This window comes from Crocuta crocuta, unplaced genomic scaffold, assembly GCF_008692635.1.
Source record: "Crocuta crocuta isolate KB4526 unplaced genomic scaffold, BGI_CrCroc_1.0 scaffold141, whole genome shotgun sequence".
NCBI classification, from domain to species: Eukaryota; Metazoa; Chordata; class Mammalia; order Carnivora; family Hyaenidae; genus Crocuta; species Crocuta crocuta.
The window spans coordinates 4,453,860-4,477,541 of NW_027527951.1; positions in this window are offsets into that span (position 1 = coordinate 4,453,860).

Genomic DNA, 23,682 nt, shown 5'->3' on the forward strand with positions numbered 1-23,682 from the left:
GCTATTTCACTTCTGAAGCAGCCCATTTGAATTCTTAATGACTAAACTTTCTCTTTAGATCAAGTCCGATCTACCTTCCAACCAACTTTCACTCATGGTCCTTATTCTGCTATCTGATATGAAATTCAAAAAGTACAACCTCTCTTTTATGTGTCTGTCTCTTAAATATATAAAAACCTTAATTATTTCAGTTCAACAGAATAAGCGTTGATTGAGTTTCTAATGTGTGCTGGGCACTGCTAGGTGCTGGAATCTTAGAAATGGAAGACTAAGCATCCACATTTCCTTCAAATATTCCTTCAAAAAAGTACATAACAAAAGTCATATCTGTTTTAAATGTTTATCAAATACAATTAAGTTATTACCAATGATAAGACCTACCAAATACAATTGTAATTTGTGTTGGTATAAAGAGCTCACTCGCTATCAAGCCCACTCAGCCTTTGATAAATAGCTTCACTGCTAAGAAAGACTGCTGGGCCCCCTGAGTGGAAATTAGGAAAATTCTTTTATGGTTGAGATGTTATTTGACTCACCCTGCATCTTTCAAAATTCCCAAATTGAGAATTGATTTAATTCTGGGATAAAAAGGGGATATAATTATTCTAAAAACCAATTCAAGCAGTGTAATAAAGTCCATCCAAAATTACATGACCAGAAATAGCCACCATTAACATTAAGTGGCCATAATTCCAGATGTAGTTTGTATTACATTACATTGCTGTGAGAATATACACCTGGAAGAAGGAAAGAGTGGTACATGGGAATTGATTGATCAAAATAATTGCATAACATAGAATTTTGACAAGAAGTTTTTACTTAGAAGAAATGTAAAGGAAAATAAACTTCAAAAACATTACTGATCCTAAATTAAATGTTTCTTTACTAGGAGACATAGTCCTAAACATTCCTACCAAGGTTAAAAAAATAGTTTGGTAATACATCAAGAAATTGGAGTTATTATGTGAACATTTCAATTTTAGACAGTGCTGATTCATTACCTAAAAATTGTGAGATGACAAAATGTTTTCTCTCATAGTCACTCTAATTCTTCTTCTTTATATCCTAATTTTTATGGTGTTCTCATTGTTTTTATTTGTAAGATGTAAAACATTTCCATTCTGTCCTATCAACATAATCCCACAAGCTACTTGGTCTTATTTTAAATGTATTCAATATAGACTATTAATAATTTATACCAGTTTCTTTATGTCTGAGTTTTTTATTTTAATTCACTTTCTGATTTTTCATTAGCTGTATTTTATTGTCAAATAGGTTTTCATAATTCTTGTGTGTTTAACCCTTGAATAGTTAAAACTGTCTGCTTCCTCTATGTTTTAATGACCTCTTGCCTAAGTATGACATATGGGATCACACTGGAGACACTGTGACACCGCTTTTAGCATGTGAATATCATGCATTTCCTTTATTATGGCTTCTGTTCTTATCTGTGGTTTTTTCTTTTTATTACTGTGGAAAAGGATCTTCTAGGTTTTTTTGCTTGCCTTTTAACATGTCAAAAATGAGATGATAACAGTAAGGGAAAGAAAACGGGCCAAGATATTAGGCCTGAGAAATCTTCGTAGGAAGTATAGGGAGACAGATTATGTGAGTTAGTAGGATGCCAGATCTCTCTTTTCATACCCAGTCTTTCCTCAGAACCATATGTTATGTACAGGTTGGAACTTGGACTTTAATAACAACCAGAAGGGTATAGGGGTCCTCAAGAAGACTAAGGCAGGTGATTTGGTTCCCTGGACATAAGGGGGAGGGTGGAAATGCCTAGAAGACATCCCACATGGCTACTTCTGACATGGCACAGAGGCCAAGGTGAGGAAATGTTGAAGGCTGACAGGTGGATGGCGGGGGTGGGGGTTGGAAGGCACATTTGTGGTTCTCGTGAGCTCTAGAGAGGGTACAGGAAAGGCTCATGATCACAAGATATAGAAAAAAATAGGTAGAAACTTTGACACCAGTGGGAAATAACTAGAACCATGGACTCCAGGATGTGAACAAAAATATTGCCCCTAAAATGCCAGATGAGTGAGAATAGCACCCAATAGGCATTGGTTCACAGAACCATATCAGCCTGTCTTGCAGATATCTGGAGGACACAGAAGGGAACCTGAGGACCAAGGTTCTACTGCAGTGTTAGATTATGCAGAACACATGCACACACAAACACACACACAAATGCACTCATGTGTACATGCACGAATACACACACACACACACACACACACACACACACACAGTTCTTCCCAACCACCCAGATTATCTTGGAGAGAACTGGAAACAAGAGATAGAGATGAGAAATCCAAGAGGCTAGGAATTTTTGATGAAAAAGAGGAAGAATTTCTTGGACCAGCCAGGATGGAGTAAGCCCACTGCAGCCTATCTCTCCTACTTATTCTCCAACTCTGGACAGAATAAAATGCGACTACATAAGTACTCTGAAATGCAAACAATACCAAGCAGACTGGGGAGAGCTGAAGACTTGGGAAATGACCAGTATAACAGTGAATTTACTAGGTTTTTTTCTTCCTTCTTTATCTTTTGACTTTGACCTGAGGGGAACTGATATCCTGGAACAGAGTAGCAGGTGTAGACAGCAAGATCTACAAGGGACATCTCTCTGTTTCCCACCAGAGGATAAAGAAATGGGGACCCTGTGAGATAGACAATGTGTATAGGAAGAAGATCTCCTTCTGTCTCTGCCTCTCTCTCTTTTTTTCCTGGTTCTTTCCTGAGTGACGCATAGTCATGAAATTGCACCAGCAGGCGATTGTGACAGTAAAGGCATCTATAATCTCTAAAAGAAAGTGCATCTCTCTGGCCAGAACTGCGATGGGGGGCCCCTCTAGTCTGAAGAGCGTGGAGGATCTCATCTCTGTTATTTTTCTCTCTCCTTTATCTCACTGCTTAGCACTGAGGGTATTTCCAGTGCTTAGGGCTAAATATCTGTGAGAAACCCCAGATTTCTAGCCAGAAACCTAAACATGGGACTCCTGAAAGTCAGAGAGAGTAGGGGAAAGTTTCAGAGATGATAAAGCTGGAGGAAGGGATCTCCTGTGACAAAAAACTATAGCAAAGGCTTTAGGGTTTGAACTATGATTAAAAACCACCACCCAAGTCTCAGACTAACCATCAGGTCACACATATGCAGAGCAGATCCAAAAAACATAGCAAAAAAGGCTTTGAAAAACCTCACTGGAATAACTGCCTGGAGAAGGGAGGAGAGAGTATGTGAGCTGAATTCAGGGGAGCTGATTGCCTCCTAAAACACACAAACAAATCAACATTCCCCAGAGGATTTGATCAGATCCCGAAGTCTCACAATATTATATCCCAAATTCCCAGTATACAATCCAAAATTACATGCCCAAACCAACCAAATAAAAAACCCAGGAACATCTGAGAAACTCCCAAGAGTAAAGACAAAAAGTTTCCAGGGCCAAGAAGACCCAAATCTTGGAATTTTCAAAGACTTTAAAAGTGAGATAAAGGTGAATGGAAAGATAGAGGTCTTCAACAAAGAAATAGGAACTATGAAAAGGAATCAAATAAAAATTTTAGAATTGAAAAATATAACAGCTGAAATGGTAACATTCTTTGGATGGGCTCAGTAACAAATGGAAATAACAGGAAAAAGAGACAGCAGATTTTAAAAATAGGTCAACAGAAATCATGTAATCTGGAAAAAAAAAAGGAAAATACTTGTAAAATATGAACAAGTCCTGAGGACCCATGGGACAATAACAACAAAAAGTCTAATATTTGTGTCATTAGAGTCTCGGAAGAAGAGAAAGAAGATGGGGCTGAAAACATATTTGAAGGAATATTTACCAGAAAGTGTCCAAATTTTGTCAAAGGAATCAATTTATAGATTGCAGTTGCCCAGAAAACACCACCTAGGACTAATTCAAAGAAGACCATACCCAGTCACTTCATAATCAAACTACTAAAACCAATGATAAAGACAAATCTTGAAGGAGTCAGAAAATGATACGTGTAGAAGGGAATAATTATTTGAATGACTGGTGATTTCTCCTCAGAGACCACAGAAGCCAGAAGCTAGTGGAACAATATCTTTAAATGCCTGAAAGAACAGTCAACCCAGAATTCTATGTTCAGCAAAACAGAATAACCTTCAGGAATGAAGACAAGAGAGACATTCTCAGATGAGTGAAACTGAAGGAATAAATAAATGCTAAAGAAAATTATTCAGGATAAAGAGGGAACTATGGAATATCAGAATGAAAAAGAACAGCAGAAATGGTAAATATCTGTGAAAGTATGACAGACTATTTTTTTTTTCTCCCTGAAAGAACTTTACAATGTGTACGAATGTTGAAAGTGAAAATTACAACACTGTGTAGTGGAGTTCTCACTGCACGTAGGGGTAAGAAATATGGCAAATACAACATGAGACTGAGTATTTACCTAGGGCCCTACTTTAAGTACCATATCAGGACACTTTACTTTTTCCCTGATACCTATTGGGGTGGGTTCTTGTGAAAAAGGACAGAGCAGTTTCAGAGCAAACAAACAAACTAAAGTTTCCTTGCACAACTCAGTTGTGATGCAAGTAAATTAGAGACCTTGTCACACATTCGTTTTTCTTTTTGTTGTGGGGAGAGAGTCAGACAAAATATTTTCATGATCACGATACTGTTTCCAGTTGTCTTCATAATTCATCTCAGGACATCTAAAAAGTTTGAAACAGGTTGAACATTCTTCTGTATACTGCTTTCTTTTAGCTGATTCCTGTTTTCCTCTCATTCCAAGCAATTCCATTTGTGAACTGGGAAATTATGATATTACCTATTTTTTTGGTAAACTGGATAACATTATTAGAAAACTTACGGTCTCTTCTCTCCGCTATTTTTGTTAAATGCCCTGTACCAGATTCAGTGCGTAACCAACCCCTATTCCCTGTTGAGGTATATTTTTTTCCTTGGGTATGACACTCCTGCTTTGGATATTTAAGTTTAGAGCATGGACTCCTAAAAATTACTGAACATTGGGGCGCCTGGGTGGCTTAGTCGGTTAAGCATCCGACTTTCGCTTAGGTCATGATCTCGCGGTTCGTGGGTTCGAGCCCCGCGTCGGGCTCTGTGCTGACTGCCAGCTCAGAGCCTGGAGCCTGTTTCAGATTCTGTGCCTCCCTCTCTCTCTGACCCTCCCCTGCTCACGCTGTTTCTCTCTCCTAGAAATAAATAAAAAACATAAAATAAATAAATAAATAAATAAAAATTACTGAACATAGAATTTTTTTTTCACAGCTCTAGTGAGCAGCTGATGGTAGTAGCTAGAGGCTCCTTATCCTGAGAGTTTTTCTTCTCATTTTCTAAAATTGCATACTCATTGTTTTAGTATACAGATCTTCCTGAATTTATGATGGGCTTATATCCCAATAAACCCATCATAAGTTGAAAATATGGTAAGTCAAAATGAATGTAATAAGCTAACCTACTGGACATTGTAGCTTAGCCTAGCCTGTGTTAAATGTGCTCCGAACACTTACATTAGCTTACGGTTGGGCAAATAAATAACACCAAGTGTATGTGATAATAAAGTGTTGACTATCTCATGTAATTTATTGAATGCAGTACTGAAAATGAAAAACTGAGTGGTTTTATGAATACAGAATGGTTACAATTATATATATAATTTACCTTCATGAATGTGTGGCTAACTAGGAGCTGTGGCTGCCGCTACTCCATATCACAAGAGTATCTTAGCCCAGGAAAAGATCAAAATTTTAAATTCAAAGTACAGTTTCTACTGAAAATGTATCACTTTTGCATCATTGTAAAGTTAAAAAAAAATCATAAGTTGAACCACCATAAGCTGGGGCCATCTGTACTTCTTTTTACATAGGGCCATGGAAGAGAGACTTCCGGGATTTTCTTTTCTCATCCTCTTTCCCTCATGTGTTTTTGGAAGCACGGGGATGATACTGGAAACCACACCAAAATATTCTGTTCTTGTCTAAATTTTATGTCATAAAATTTTATTAGTTTCCCTATCAGTTTCCTGTTGGTAATTGTTTTTGCTGAGTTTTTCTCCTTTTCGTTAGGGGTAAAGGAGGATCATTTTGTAAGGTATCAGGGGAGGAATGATTTAGTGATCTGGTTTTATTCTTCTATCTTTACTCAGAAAACTGAGTGAGAGATAAAGGTTGGGGCTATAACACAATGTATGCATTTCTGAATAACCCCACATCCAGTAAAACTGTACTGAAACAGAGAGGGAGGCAAACCATAAGAGATTCTTAAATACAGAGAAAAACTGAGGGTTGCTGATGAGGTATTGGGTGAGGGAATGGGCTAAATGGGTGATGGGCATTAAGGAGGGCACTTAATGCCCTCTCAGTGTTATATGTAAGTGATGAATCACTAAATTCTCCTTCTGAAACCAGGATTACACTATACGTTAACTAACATGGATTTAAATTTAAAAAAATAATAACAGGGCTAATTGAAAAAATAAAATTAGGTACCCACCACTCAAACCTATGTAGCTTTGTGATTAGAGTATCAATAACAACAAAGATAATAATCTAATAAAAATGCTGACAGTTAAAAGACTGTAAACAATGATGAATGTGGCTTTGATAGAAGGAGAAATAAGGAAGGGTTGAGGCTGCAGAGTTATGGAGGCCAGGACAAAATGCTCACATGTCAGGGGGACATGACAACAAGGACGCTGAAGACAGAGCACATAGCCAAAGCCAGGTTGAGAGGGAGGCTGTGGTTTTCATCCTATATAGTACTAAATGCCTCTGAAGCTTGCATTCAGTGGTACTCGCATCATTTGCATTTAGATGCTATTGTTTGATGATGTCAAGCATTATCATGCTGGAGAAAAGTCCATATAAAAATTTCATGGGCGTCTAGGTGCCTTAGTTAAGTATCCAACTCTTGATTTCGGCCAAAGTCATGATCTCACAAGTTTGTGAGATCAAGCCCCATGTTGGGCTCCATGAGTACAATGCAGAGCCTACTTGGGATTCTCTTTCTCTCCCTCTCTCTCTGCCTCTCCCTGACACTCTCTCTCTCTCTCTGAAAATAAATAAATAAACAAAAGATTTCATATGAAAATTTTCAGTATAGCCACATAATTACCCTATTTCCCAGTCAGCATGAGCTAGTATGGCTTACTGACAGACACATGAAAGCAAAATAGACTATATTTACTGATAAGTGATGTTTCCTGAGAAGATCATTTCTTTTAGAATCTCTATATACATACTAACTCATAAAAATGGCGCTACATCACATATTTAAACAATACTCTTGTCAGTGTTTTAAAATACAAACGATTGAGAACAAGTAAGGACAGAAAAAGATTAGAAATAATCTATACATGCCACAAGAAAGAATTTGATCAGCTACGGTATAACGACACTTTGGAATATGATGTGAACATTAACAAATATTTAGAATACATATATTATCTTGGAAAGATATTTGAGTGATGTTATATAAAAAATGTATGCAATATATATAACTGTGTGTCTACATGTACACCCAAATGTTAGTTTTGGTCATCTCAGTGTGGTAGGATTCCAGTAGATTTTTATTTTCCTTTTTCTCCCTTATCTGTATTTTCTTTTTTCTTTTCCTGTAACAAACTTATATTACTCTTGCAATAAGATGAGGGGAAGCTATTATGAAAGCTCACATCTGAAAATATTTTAGCTCTCACAGTATTTATAGCAGGAAACAGCAAGCAATATAATTTCAAAACCATAGGGAGCTATTTTAAAGAGTCTCTTCTGCTTCAACCTACTAGGCTGGCGCATCTTGGTGACATGTGGATGTGGCATGACATGTGGTGCTGGGGTCTGGAGAGGTTATGGCAACACTCACTTATAGGTCTGCTGGATTTGGTCTGTTGGATCCTATGCTTATCAACAAACTTCATTTTCAGCGACCATCCATCTCTTATGGAAACACTATTTCCTTGGAGGCACATATGGTTGCAACACAATCCAGAGTCTTTATTGGGGGAAGGAAAGAGCAACTATAACAGGAAAGTAGGTTAATGCTACGTCATGAATCAAGTCACCACACACACACACACACACACACACACACACACACACAGAGTGATTTCTTGCACTTGCACTTGCAAATATGATCATGGTTTGGGTCATTGAGGACAGGGAAGATTCTGTTGGGTGTCCTTTACTTCAAGACCCAGCATACAGGGGTAGATCTTAGCGGCTCTGCCACAGTTATAGTTCTTCATGTTAATAGTATCTGTATAATCCTGAGGCAATAACTTCATTCCTCTGGGCCCTGGCTTTCCTAGTTATAAAATGGTTGTGATGATCTCAGAGGTTCTCCTCTGGCACTGAAATTGTATGATGTTATAATTTAAGAGGATTCATTTAATGTTAACTGAGCACCAACTATGTGCAGGTATTCTTCTGGATGCTTCAGAGGGCATAAAGTTGAGTAATATGGGGTCTCTCCCCTCAGGAAGCTGATATCTGAGGACATCCAAACATACTGATAATGAAGGAAAAAGGAAAGGGCCACCAGAGTAGAATGTATACAATGTCCTCAAAGTCAGAAATAGCAGAGCCTTAATTAGAGCTCTCAAACTGCTCTAGACTTCTTCAGCCATGTTCAACTGGTTAGCCATCTAACTCTCTCAAATATGAGCAAATTCTTTTCGGAAGCCCCAAGGTGAAACTGTAACAGGCCAAGAAAAATAGGAATCTAAATTGTTGCCAACGCTAATGGAATTTACTCTAATAAAGTAGAATAAAACCTCAATAATTCAGACCAAAGAAGGCCAGAATTGAGATGTAATGCAAAGTCAATTATAGAATGTGGACGTTATGTGATTGTAATGAACTCAAGTTTTACTTTCAAGTGTATAACAAAACATTGCCTAGGAACATTTACAAAATGGCTTTTGTGGAATGTATTATTTTGTGGAATATGAAATACAAAACTATTCTAACTTTCTAGTACAGATGGGAGAACTCATACATCTTGGTTGCTTGAGGCCCCAAAGAGAGTTGTTGAGAGAGAGACTGGTCACAAAGGTGTGGTGATGAGAGAATTAAGAAGCAGGGGCTACAACTCTCCAGGAGCAGAAGCCTCGGTCTCCCAACTTGAGCCACTTTTCTTTTTTTACTTGTCTGATAACAATGAGCACATACAACATAGTATTTGGCATCTTGATGGGTCATGCACCTGCAGTGTATTCCATCCTGGGTCCTGAGTATATCTGGCACCAGACAACACATTCTTATGCCTGGCCTGGCACCCATATGATGTCCTGGAGAGGAGGAGCAGTCCCGGCGGCTTTCCAACCTGGGAATGGAGGTGCTTTCAGCTCTTTGCTGCTCCGTCCCTTTCCTTCAGGACATTCTTACGGTGCCTCTGACTTCTTATTCTCCAACAGTCTTAAATGACACAGCAAATGTTTACAAATGGCTGTTTGATGAACTCAAAATTTCTTGAAAGTGTCTTATTTTCCAATGTTCTTCCCATTTTCTAAAATCTTGTCATCCTATTCGTTTGACCTTAATGTATATAAGACATGTTTGGTAGCAGAAGTAAGCTTTCATCTGTTCATTGCCTTTTCCATTCAGCTTGTCATCAACCAGGTGATTTCTAGCCTACATCATTAATATGAAGTGCATTCAAAGGAGAAGAAAGTCAACAAATATTAACTATCCTGATAGCATGTTTCTGCATTAGCAGATTAGGTAACTATCTAGCTGATATTACTGAGAAGTACTGTAATGGGATTTTAATGCCCCTGCTGTACAGTTACACATTCACTCCTCTGCAGTATAATATTGTGTCACCAGATGTCATATGTGAGAGGTAAGACACTCAGACTTCATCTATTCGGTTCAACCATGTGAACTGTTGCTTTGGTAGGTCATAAAAATTGGCAATTTAATATGAATGAACTTACGTTTTGTAGGATTAATTAGATATTAACCATGTCCTCAGAGAGCAGATACTAGAGGTCTAAAGGGAAGACACAGAGAATTCTATGTTGACGGAAAAAGGATTTAGTAACAAAAAAGTGTAGGACAGGGCATATTGCCAAGACAGCAGCTGTTGGGTGAAGTATCAAAAAGGAAAAGGATGCAAAGTAGACAAACTTGGTTCACTCTACAATTTCTTCAATTCCGGCTGCGTTCAGAGGTGCAAAGGAAGGGAAAGACATGATTTCTACTCTAATTGGCAAGAAAAGAGCATACAAAATACCTAGCCGCTATACAAACTGATATAAAATCACGAGCTGGGTTCTCTTCACACCGCACTTAGTATAATAATTCAAAAATCTGGAAAATCACTCTGGGTCGTCAAACAAGAGTCTGAAGAGGTAACATCTTCCCCGGAGTTTTGAAGGGTCTGAATAAATGGGGAGGAGTGTATTATACTCAGGGCAGATTTTATCCAAAACGAAAGTTGGCAACTTGCAGTGTGAATACAAAAAGGTGTCCCTTGTTCTCCAAAGACTTCTACTCTTCTCTCCCCCCTTCTCCTGCTTGGGAGAGCCTAACATTTCCTCATCTGGGATTTAATCCTATGTGAATTAATTTATTAAGTCTTCGCTTTGGGAGGCAGAGGTAAATGGGCAGCTAAGAAGAGGGAAAATGCCACAAAACAGTCTTATCTAATCCCCCACTTCAAGTTCTCTACCCTTGAGCAAGAGAACTCATGGGAACCAGAAGGTAGCAGCAGGTCCCATCTCTTAGGCTTGTGAATCTGATTTCAGTTCAGATTGGTTGCTAGAAAATAAATAAGTAAATAAATAAATAAATAAATAACCAAGTCCTCAACCTCAGCATGTTGAGGTTAGTATGCAAAAGTTTTTAAGCATAAACAGAATACCCAAATGGCTCCAGAGAGAAGAATGCATTTGGCTTCTGTACAGGCAGTGTAACCAGGCATCCAGGAAAAGATAGAAATATTCTGAGCAGCATTCAGAGATGCTTCTATGTAAAGACAACTCTACCTATATTCTTAAGAATATATCAGTGTTTTTAAAGCTAAATGTCCCCATTTTAAACATTTGAGATCTTTGAATTTCTTTCTTTATTACTTACACAAATTGAACTATCTTTGAGACATGTTTTTACTAAGAATCAGCTGTGGAAGTTGTAAGACAATATTTTGGCAATAAAAATGTATTTTAAAATGACATCAGAAGTCTGATAAACTCCACAAACATTATCTACTGCAGTTCCTGAACTTTGTACCATGAAACACACCTTTTGTTTTCTTTTGCCCATTCCAGGGTTCATGCTTCCTTGGGCAGTTATTGCTAGCCAGTAAAAATTTCAACCCACATGTGTTCCCGTAACTTATCCACTTTAGTCGTATTCTTAACAATCTATACCTAGGAGAGAGTCACAGTATTATAAAATCAGAAATATACAAGAAAGTTGTGAAGCTAAGAAAGGGTAACACTAATTGTGATGTAAATTGGACTGTTCTTCTGTACTTACATCTGAAACTCATGACATCCTCCCATATCCCCAAGAACTAATCATGAGGCTCCTGGGTGGCTCAGTCGGTTAAGTGTCCTACTCTTGATCTTGGCTCAGGTCATGATCTCACAGTTCATGAGTTTGAGCCCCACATTGGTTTCTGTGCTCCAAGAGCCTGCTTGGGGTCTATTTCTTCTTCTCTCTGCTCCTCCCCTACTTGTGCATCCACTCTTTCTCTCTCAAAATAAATAGACTTAAAAAAAAAAAAAAAGAAATTTAAGAACTGATCAGAGGTCTTCACCAGGGTAGACTAACCTTTTCTTGTTTTTTCTTCTCTTCCTCTTTATCTCCAGCCCTGTTTTCAGTCTTTCTGGTCAGTGCCTCTTTAACTCTACACAAGTTTCATGTACTTCTCTATTCTACTCAATCAAGTTTCAATAGAAATCAGTAAATCTTCTTTATGCCAGATGAGAAAGTTGGTTTACAGTAATGATTTCCCCATCCTTCTACCAATTTTGTTATTTGTATTTTGACTTTAGTTCTGCACCTGTTTATCAAATGATTTTATCGTTTCTGTGTTCAGCAGAATGACTGAACCCCCATTACACATGCTCCCACCCTTTCTTCAGTCACCTCTCTCAAGTCCACCTTCTCTCCTGTTAGCCCTACTATTACTTTTTCCACATTTCTTTAACATTTTATTATAAAAATTTTCAAATCCATACAAAGTAAAGACGATTATATCATGAACTCCTACGTACTCAGCTTCAACAATGATCAATGACCTATTATTCTTGTGTCACGTATATGCTCTGTCATACCTCACTCTTTTGTTCATTATTATTTTTCCCATTACTTGAAATTGTCAAATTTTATAACAATTGTCTTCTACAACCAGCTTCTCATCCTGTCCTCCCCAGGAAGTAATATAATTCTAGAAAAATTTAAAAAGTTGTTGTTAGCCTGGATGGATTATTTGCAAATGAATGTACAATTTCCATTAGCTTCATTGAAATCATGGATAGTTCCTAGCTCCCCAATGACTCTTCCTCCTGAGTTTATACTTCTCCTGAGGCGCTTCTTATCCAAAACTGGATATAAGATCCTTATGGCTCAAAAGTTATAAGACATCTATCACAGCAAGATTAAGTTAGGAGAGGAAAGGTAATGTTAATAAATAGAAGAATCTGGCTGCCAGGCTAAGAGTTTTGAAATGAAATGCAATAGAAAAGGTGCTCAATTATGAAAAATATTTGGGAGACAGTGAGATCTAGTACTTTTCTTCTGGGTTTTTCCATTAGTATTTTTGCATACTTGTTTGTTTAATCCACCATCAAGTTCTTTCTAGATTCAGCATCTATTTTATAGAACAAACGCATCCTCTGCTTCCGTTTGCCTCATATTTAACTTTAAGCAGACTCTCGTAATACCCTGTCATGTCTCCACAGAGCCAGAGTTAGTTAATAATTATAAACCACCTGACAAATATCAGGTGTTACTGTGATATGTAAATATGGTGATGCGGGCAGAGAGCTGTGAGGAACTAAATGAGAGCCGAGCCACCCAAGGAAGAGGCTCTTCCCATTTGGCTCTGAGATAAGGGGAGAATCCACTTACTGCAGACAACTGTGATCTGAGATGTGTCTCTTCTCCACCTGTGCTGCTCCCCTACCCCTCAGCAGTCCCCTCACCTGCCTCGACTTTCATGCCGATTTTTGGCTTTTGAAAACTTCATACACCAAATATTCTAGGCTTGTGATGGTCTTTGATGGGTCAGCTTGGCCAAGCTACATACTCCATTATTCAAACACTCCTGTAGGTGTGCCTCTGAGGTGCTTTGTAGATGTGACCATAATCAGTTGATATTAAGCAAGGGGGATTAAAATAATCTTGGTGGACCTGATTCAGCAGGTGAAAGATCCTAAGAACTGAAGAAGAAGAAATTCCACCATTTGACATTGAGAGAGTTTCAGCCTGCCCTTCCTGACAGCCTGCCCACTGGACTTCAGACTTATTGAGACACCCTAGGCTTCTCAGTCATCTAAGCCAATGTCTTGTGATTGATGTCATATATTATCTACTGGTTCTGTTTCTCTGTCCGACACCAAATTTGGCCCCAAATATTATATTTGTTCCTGGAGCAGAGCCAGGATTTGTGTGTGAAAAGTGCAGGGCAGTCTCATAATTAAGAGACAGGATGGCCAGGGTGCCTCTGTGGCTCAGTGGATTGAGTGTCTGACTCTTGATTTAAGCTCAGATCATGATTTCAGAGTTGGTGAGATCAATACCCATGTCCAGCTCCACCCCAAGTGTGGAGCCTGCTTACGGTTCTCTCTCTCTCTCTCTCTCTCCCTCTGCTCCTCTCCTCAGCTCATATTCTTCCCCCACCCCACCCCCCCTCTTTCTCTCAAAACAAACAAATGAATGAATAACCAAAAGAGGCAGGATGGCCATCTGTCAGAGAAACTGTAGGAGCAAGTGATTTCATAATGCTTTATTGGAGAGTTCTACTGAGTGGAATCTTGGTGTGGGTCATAGTAAACTCTGTTACAACATTGGGAAAAGGAGCAGAGACAGAGAGAGAAGACCTCTCTTTCACAACCCACACGCTTGGGGGAAGCATTCATGCAGAGTCTGCTGAAAAGACTTTCAAGTCCCTTGAGCTCTCCCCAGCCTGAATTGTCTCTGCTAATGAAAACAGAGCCAAAGGACCTCCTTTTCCTTAGGAGGGCTTTTCATATCCATGAGATTATCTGAACATGTAAGCCATGCACATGTGAATCTCAGGGACCTCTAGGAATCCCAACATTTCCAGACCTAATCCTGGAATTTAAGAGATAAAGTAGAACTGTGGAGGTGAGAATAGGAAACCACTGTTAACTGGTTGGTGTTAACACTTATCAATTAGGCCCATGAGGTAAAAAGCATTAAGTGGAGACTTTAGAGCCACCCAGACCAGCAGCTTTAGCAGGCTTTCTAAACTGTTCCATACTCGGCTTTCTCATTTGCAAATGGTAAGTTCTAGGCACCTGGAAACGATGTTCCAAAAACCTCCAAACCCCCCCCCCCACCATATGCAAAACCTCACAGGGAAGTTAGAACTCTTGTAGGAGCCCCAAACTGAAGATTTTTGAGATCATTTCCTACTCCTTGACTCCTGCACATCTTTGCTGAAGCTTTTCATGACTGTTTGAGATTTCATTATATTCTTCCCCTTTGTTTGAAGATGAAAATCATTTTCCTTTCTGTTCTGGTGAAAAGTCCCTAGATTGTGGGTGCTCAGTAAGCACCAATTACAACAAGAAAAAAAAACTAACAATTGCTATGGTGGTGCAATAAATTTTTGAAAAACAGAAACATAGAACTTTCCTAGTATCCTGAGTCAATGACAGTCAGAAATAGATTCTTAAACTGCTGACCCATTGTCCTATGGTCTGCTGGCTCAAGGGGTCTTTCTTTTAATACCTCTATATGTAATTAAGTGTTCAGTTCTTGAATCATGCATTTTTCCTCTGCTTGTAACTTTTTTGCTGATGGCCAAAGGCATTAACTCTTTCCTTCCTTAGGCAGGGGAGCCTTGGGAAAAAGCTCAAAGAGAAACTTTATAACCCTGGGAATGTGCTACAAAAATGTAACTGAGGAGATTTTTATTGGCTAATGATAGAAAGAGTGACCCAGCAGGTTTGAAACTGAAGATGGGCCTCTAATCTCAGTGATACACCAAATACAAAAGTTACATTTCCAAATTCCTGGAAATATCATATTTCCTCATGGTCTTTCTTTGCTTTCTCTTCCCTAGAGATAGATTTTCCCTATTTCTTAAAATGAGTTTACTTTTCCACAAAGGCCCTCATAAAATCATTATTTCACCATAGAAAAAACTCTCTGAGCAGGAGGGTGAGAACAATACATCACATCGTACCCAAGACACATGGAATCCCTTAATATGTGATATGAAATTCAAAACAGAGGTATCCACTAGATTCTTATTTTGTATGTTCCCTTCCAGTGGAAAGGGGCTTCATCTCCAATTAAAAGCACTTTGGAAAGTGTGCTGTCATCATATCAGAGAGGAACATGAAAATTCCACCAACATGAATTAATCCATTGTTTCGAGGAAGCTGAAGAAGGGTGTGGGTCAGCAGATGAACAGTTTTGAGAAATTAGGTTGATTCTAGCAGTCAGAATTTGACTACCATGTCTAAAGCAGAAGGAAAGCCTGAAAACATGTTCAAAATGGGTTGTTATAGGAATCTTTTTATTCTTTGTTGATGTTCTGGCATTAAGCCTTCACCTCTGTTAAGCAGCAGTTGGAACTGGAAAGCAGCACAAACCCCTTTCTCCCCAGTGAAACCAAAATACTAGCCATAGAAGTCATTGTGGTCTCAGTTGCTAAGACCCCCTCTGACCAGCCAGAAGAGAATTTCGGGTTTTGGCTGCACCTCAATGACTTTGTCTTACCTTCCTTCTCTTCTCTACCAAATCCATCCTCCTTGAAAAAATAGGCCAGTGATCAAATCTCTTAAATTAGACACTGCCATCCTGGCATAGAATTATCATGCACATAAAACAGATGGAACCAAACTATTAAAACTAAGTTGAGCTTTTCTCTTCTGTTCTCTCACTCTCCCTTCTCCTGATGCCTTCAAAGAGATTATGGGTAGGATACACAACCAGTTACCAAGACATCTGGAAACGGGTGGTTAACTAAAGTAGTCACAGGTAACGAACCATCTGACCTTGGAAGAGAAGCACAAATAGGTACAGCATTAAATGCAATTCCAAAGACACTCCTAGACCCAACCAAACATAAATGTCCCCATGCTCCCCCATGGCCCAGATTTCTAACAATGGTCTTCTTCTTTTGGATTTATAGGTATTGTGTCCATAAATATATGTTAAATATTAATATGTATATATTCTGGGTGATTTGCATTTGCATCATTGCATCTTTTTATATTTACCAAATTTTCTATAATGTTTATTCTACTACACTCAGCAAAGAAACACCCACTATAAATATTGTTGGTATTTAATATTGCAGTGTGCTCATACCTTCACTTTAGTGCTCAGGAACACACTCATTCGTGTTCGTATTGGCTGTCTACTGTGTGCCAGACACAAAGCATCACCCTGGAGGACTTGTTTGTTTGTTTTTCAGAAGTCAAGGCCTTATGTAAAAAGGACAATAGCTAGAAACACATCAATGGTAAGAAGATGGGCAAAAATAGATCCATAAAGAACTCAAAAGTTGCTAAACTGGAATATGGATGATTATAAATTAAGTGAAAAAATTCTTAAAAGGATAGTCACAAAGTTATCTCAACTAAAAATCTACTTCTGCACATGAAATAAAAAGGGAAATATGTTGGAGAGGAAGGAAATAGGGTTTATGGCTCATTGAATGTTTATAAATCACCGTAGTAATCAATTTTTGAAAATAGAATAGGCAGGGTCCAGGCCATGGAGCTCCGTTTAGAGTGGGCAGCCTAGGCGGGGACCCTAAAATCTAGTGGCACTAAAGCCTACATAACTAAGAGAACAACAAGGAGAGGAAGAGAGGGTGTACAAACCTTTAGGTGTGAAGTTCACTTTGAGCCTGGCCTTGAATAGCAAGCAAAGGGCAATATTTTGTACCATTCTCGCAGTGTTTCCGTCTACTCACAGTACAAGATGGTTTTCTCAGTAAGATACCAACAAGGATACCAAAGGTCCAACACCCTTGCTGTCTTAAAAATAGGTCATGAAAATTAAAAGTAGACATGTGTTAGGAAATAAAAAGTAAAACTTATTAAGAATATCAGGCATGCTTTCAACAAAAGTAACAGAAAGTCCATCTAAGAGTAACTTAATAAAGACATGGAAATCGCTCATATAAAAAAGTGGGAGAGGGGGTAGGCACTTCCCAGTTCCGGGGGGTGGCTCAGCCACATCATTGGGGAACTTCCCTCTTTCTGTCCACCCTGCCCTACTGTCTTCAGCATGTTGGCTTGTTGCTTTTTCGTCATAAAATGGCTGTGCTGCTCCAGTCAGTGTGGACTTGTTCTAGTCTCCCAAGCAGGAAGAAAGGCTTGAGAGCAAAAAGATATCCTCACCCAGGTCTGACTTTTAGTCCCAGCAGAATTTCCACTACATCTCATTGATGGAACTGGATATCATGCCCACGCATAGACTGGGTAGGGAGCATAGATGGCCATAACTCATTTTATCAATGGGGACTAACCTGTCAGGACTTCTATTCCCTGGGACTGAGCAGGAGTCTACTTTCACTTAGATCAAGGGACTCCTTTTGCTACTTGGATAAAGCCTGGGTTTGTTTTTATCTGGGAAGAATGATTGTGAGGCAATCACTATCACGAAGCTCTGCCACAATATTTCCTCTCTTATCAGATTGAAAAAAGTAGAACATATAGTTGATGTCTCTAATGTTATTCAATCCATGTACCACAAATCAAGCATACTGGACTCCTTTTTTAAAGAGAGTTCCTGGGGCTTGTGGGTGGTTCGGTTGGTTAAGCGTCTAACTTTGGCTCAGGTCATGATATCACTGTTTGTGAGTTTGAGCCCCGTGTCGGGTGCTGTGCTGATGACAGCTCAGAGCCTGGAGCCTGCTTGAGATTGTATCTCCCCTTCTCTCTGCCCCTTCCATGCTTAGGTTCTATCTCTCTCTGTTTCTCAATAATTAACAAATGTTTAAAAAAATAAATAAAATTATAAAATAAAAAGAATTCTTGAGGGGCTCCTAGCTGGCTGACTCAGTCGAGGATGCGACTCTTGATCTTGGGGTCATGAATTCAAGCCCTACATTGGATGAGGAGACTACTTAAAAAAAATAAAGAGGCGCCTGGGTGACTGCATATGTTAACTGCCTAACTCTTGATCTTGGCTCAGGTCATGATCTCATAGTTTGTGAGTTCAAGCCCTGTGTCAAGCTCTGTGCTGAGCACAGAGGCTGCTTGGGATTCTATCTCTCTTTCTCTCTGCCCCTCCTGGGCTCTCTCACTCTCTCTCTCTCTGTCTTTCTCTCTCAAAATAAAGAGATAAAACTTAAAAATAAAATTAAAATAAATTTTAAAATAATAATTTATTTAAAAAAAAAGAACTGTAGGTTACCTCCTGTCTCAGTTGGTAGAGGATGTGACTCTTAATCTCAGGGTCATGAGTTGGGGCCCCACATTGGGTGTAGAGATTACTTAAAAAATAAATAAATGAAAATAATTTTAAAAAATAAAATAAAAGAATTCCTGAAACAGAGATTACATAATTTCTTTCAGGAACACCTTCCCAGGACTTAGTAATTTTATTTCTTGGGATACTAATGTATTCTACATTTGAATTTTTCTAAAATTAATTTAAAAATATGAATTGACACATGTGATTAGGCTTGTTTAGCAAAGTTCAATGTTTTTTGAAACATCTAACTGTAAATTTTTAACAAAAGGATATCTATGTGAAATGTGGCTGAATAAATGTGCCATTTGTTGTACTATGAAGTGTCAACAGATGACCTAGCTGAAATGTTGCTCTGTTTTTCTTAAAGGATTATTTGTTCTATACCTGGACATAGGTGATGTTTCTATTTTTAGATATTTTCACTCAGAAATAAATCCGAGATAATACTTCTACCCAAACCCTCTTCAGAAACCATTTTAAGTGATCCATATAAGCTACTCTTAAAATTTCCCTCATTTCCATATAAAGTTTTTAATTATGTGGCATAGGAACTTTCCCTAGCTATGACTCTTAGTTTTTCTATCAAGCATAGTATAAAAAATGTACATTGAAAAATATCCATAGTATATATCCAGAAATTCCATAGATATTTTTCCTGACAACCATTTAATTTGGGTGAGGGGAGTACTATCTATAAAATTATACATATGACAATGAGTTTCACAGCCTTTTTTTTTTTTTTTTTGGNAAAAAAAAAATAACGTGAAACTTTTAGAATTTTTACTTTTAGAATACCTATCTGGGCACCTTTAAGATATTTTTCAGATTTCTTTATGTTTTAATCATGGAGCAGTACAGAATTTAGGGGCTTGGATTTGAGGTCAAACATATAAGATCAAACTTTGCTTCTATCTGTTATTATTTGCCTAAACGTGTACAATTTGATGGGTTTCTTTGAAACATAATATTCTCATCAGTTAAATAAGAATAAAAATTTGCTAAAAAATAACTGTTTCAAAAGATAAAATCATAATTCTCATTCAAATATAAAATGAATGCATGTCAAAGATTTTTCTTTTTCAATTAATTGAGGAAAAGAGCTGTTATAACTGACATAAAGCAGAATTCAGAACCACAGACATGTATATGCCATTACAAATGCTGAAATAAAGTTGCTAATACATGCAAAACTGGTCAATAGGCATTAATTGATTAAGAATTAATGATTAATTTACTCAATTTCACTTCCACCGGACAAATTTTATTTGCATTTCTATTAACAAGAATCATTTGTATTGTATCTAATGTCTGCCCCTTCCAGAGTTGTAAAGTAACTCAGACAATGACAGATAACCCAGACAGATGTGCTAGCCAGGGTGTACTAGGGTTCTGCGGGCCTCCTCCCACGACATCCATTGCTACAAGGCAAAACGGATGCAACTGAAAACATTAAGGCAATTTTAGGCAATAATCGGGTACCTGAGTCTAAAACTACATACCTTCTCATTTGCAAGAGTTTGGCTCTTGAGCGTAAAATTTTGTCCTTCATTTCAAACACTTTTTTTGAGAGAGAGAAAGAGAGAGAGAATCCCAATCAGGCTCTACATTTAGCATGGAGCCCAATGTGGGGCTCGATCCCATGACCCTGGGATCGTGACCGGAGCCAAAATCAGTAGTCAGACATTCAATTGACTGAGCCACCCAGGCGCCCTCCCAAACACTTCTTTAAATTCATGGAAGAGTCTTTACTCCAAACCAGGAAGGAGAGCATACCGAATGTGATGACTTTTTCTCGCTCTTTCCACGTCTGACAGGAGGATGACACAGACAAAGGGAGAGGAAACTCAGGTTGCAAATGAGTGTGCTTTTTGACACCCACCTCTGGGTTTTACCTTAAGAAGGGCGAGAGAGGCTCCAAGATGGAGTTCCAGAGTAGGATGCCAAGAGCTGAAGACAGTTTGGCCCTGTTTCCCTCTTGAAACGCTGGTAGGCGGCAGCTTCGCAGTACTTTCTACTCCTGTATGGGGTTGTTGTAATAAAGAAACTGTGGCAGCATGGAATATTTAGGGTGAGAGAAATCCTAATACACCAACCCGCATCCCCTGTGCCCTCCACCTGGCTTAGGGGAGATCTCACGCGTGCATGTCCCCATGCGCACAGTTGGGGTATGCTCAGTGCAGGGTGAGAAGAGGTACGTGCACAGTCCTAGCCCTCCTTGTGAGGACCCAGGGCTTGGGCGGCAGAAGATGCTGGCACTGCCCATGGGTAGATGAGGCTGGATGCTGTAGAACAGAAGCCAGAAACGGAGACATCTCCACAGAGACCAGAGAGAAACGGAAGCAGCACTCAGACGTTCAGACAACTTCCTGAGGTTGGTGCCGGGCAAAATCCTTGAGAGGGGATTATATATAAATATAAAGTTTGTCCTTTCTAATGACTGAGTCTAAACCCTGAATTGATTATTTGCCCTAAAGTGTCTGTACTGCAACCCACAATGACTGAATTGACCTGAACTGGACAGTTTATTTCTATTACAGGTTAGGCACAATGGTGACACAGGACAGAAGGTACAGCGTTGGTGTTTTACAAAAATACTGTGGAATAAACTCATCTTCCACAACACCTAATTAGCAGTTTGCAAGGACCTCTACTGAAAGACTCTCACCTTCTTTCACATATTACAATGAGTTCCTTATACAGGCATTTCTCCCTTACTAAATTCTGGCAAGGCCTATGTTTTATACATCTTTTGTGCATAGTAGGTACTCAACAAATGTGAGTATTTATTGAACTGAGTTGTTTTTTTTTTTCCTAAATTAAAGCTCCAGTATATTTTTCCTAAGGATAAATATATTCCCTATTCTGGAACCATTTCAGAGCTAATGGGTATCAGTGATCTTTAATTATCTTTCTAGCATGTATTTTCTAATCGCAAAATCATTAAAGTATGTGTGCACTTATGTGTGTATGTACATACATGTATAGTGATGATATAGCATGATTTAGAAATGGCTTGGTTGTTTCTAAATTGACAGGTGCCTTCACCACACATGTCATGGTCATGGTATTGTATTCTGCTGGGGTGTCTGAGCAGTAATGGCCCAACATTTGGGCATCCATGAATGTGAGCAGACGTGTGCCTGGCTCTTTCATGAAGCTGGCCATGTTCAGGTCGCTGCCAGCCACTACACACTAAATCTCTATCGAGCTGTCAAAGTAGTTTTATCATGCATGGGCTGGATCAGTTTTTCCCTGACATGTTAAAATTAACCCAGAACTCCTCATTGCATAAAGTCGCTGAATTGTTCTTTCCAATAGACATTACCTCTTACTTAACAGTCTTGTTTTACCTGCCTGAAATTGCAGCGTCTGGCATCCAGAAGCTGCGTAAATACAGGAGGACATGGGCACGCGAATCTCAGCATCACCGAGGGGCTACTTGGCCCGTGATCCCATCTGACCCCAAGGACCCATAAGTGCCTCTCAGAAAGAGCACCTGCTGACGAAGCACGCCACGGAGACTGGGGGGGATGGCAGCGGGGCCCTGAAGTTGCCATGACGTTGCAGAGAATGGCATCGAGCACTCCCCCTCTCCTCTGGTATCTTCCCATTTTTGGTGACTTTTGCCTTACTACCGATTCTGCGAGCTGATTCAGTGCCCTGACTCCATTTGCTGACACGGGTCGTTCTTTTAAACCGTCCTCCACAATACTTGACTGCATGATCCTGCTTCCGAGGACTTGGCTTCTACTCACTGAAGGTGGTCCCAGGCTTCGGAGGTGAGTACCATTCTGGCTTCCCTTTACCTCACTCTCCCTCTGGGTATGAACGAGATGTCTCAAAGGGCTGACTCTGTTGCCTTAGTTGCTACTTGCCTGCTTTAAAACACAGGCCAAGAGAAAATTTCATGACCCATTGTGCCACCTCTGCCCTGTGACCAATTCTAATGACACCTTTAAGCATTCATGCAAGAATGGGCCTTACCAAACAGCCCGAGATATTGTCAAGTTTTGGGGGACTGCCCTCTCAGTACCTGTTACTGGTTTTTTTTTTTTTTTTCCTATTCTGATTGGCTAAAATGTAAACTTTTATGACCACTGAAACTGTTTGAGCCTTTGTAATCTGAAATATGGGGTCTTCGTAAATGCTTCCTGACTTTTAAACTATAACAATCTGAGTTTAAAATGCTAATAGAGATGATGTTTAAACAGCATCCAAAACATATTTATTAAAGTTTGGGACCACATTACCCAATTCTGAACAACATATTCTTATTTCAGATTCTATTACAAAAGATGGCTACCATCCATGCAGAGATTAGTTTGCCTCCTTGGCTTATAGAATTTACGTACAGGCCAGCTGTGAGAAGAAAATACACTGCTTACAAACAGGAAGATGCAGATGGTTTATATCATACCTACACCCTAAATTATTAAAGTTAAAATATTTAAAACAGCACCTGGACTTTATAAAAACTCTATGTTATAGATGAATTCCAAATTGTTTAGCAGTACAATCACAATGGCTTATATCATTTTCTACGAAATTTTCTTGTAAAAGTAAATTACTGTTTGATGCTTCCCACAGTTGATTTGTGGGTAGGGTTTTAGTCTGAGGAAAATCTGCTTTTATTTTTGAGTGATAGCGACATGAAAGAAATGTATTTTTACCTCCTTAACTGTTTTTCCTTAAAATTGTTCAAAAACGTCTAACCCCTGAACATCAGGCAGTTCCTGTAGGTAGAGCTTGATGAGTAAAGCAAATTGGGAAAAGGTCTCCAAAATGCAGTAAAGTGCTTTGAAAATGCCAAACTACACGTATGAAATAGAAGATTGTATTGGCTAAAACAGTAAAGGTTTTGGGCCACTTTATTACAGCAAATCCAAAAGTTTGCTAACAGTTATTCCCTCGATACAAATATGAAGACAATCATTCTAGATAACTGGTAAATTTGGACTTAAAAAAAATTAAACAGGACATTTCATTGAAATTTTGTTGGACAAATTCTTTACAATGTCTTTCGGGCTTGT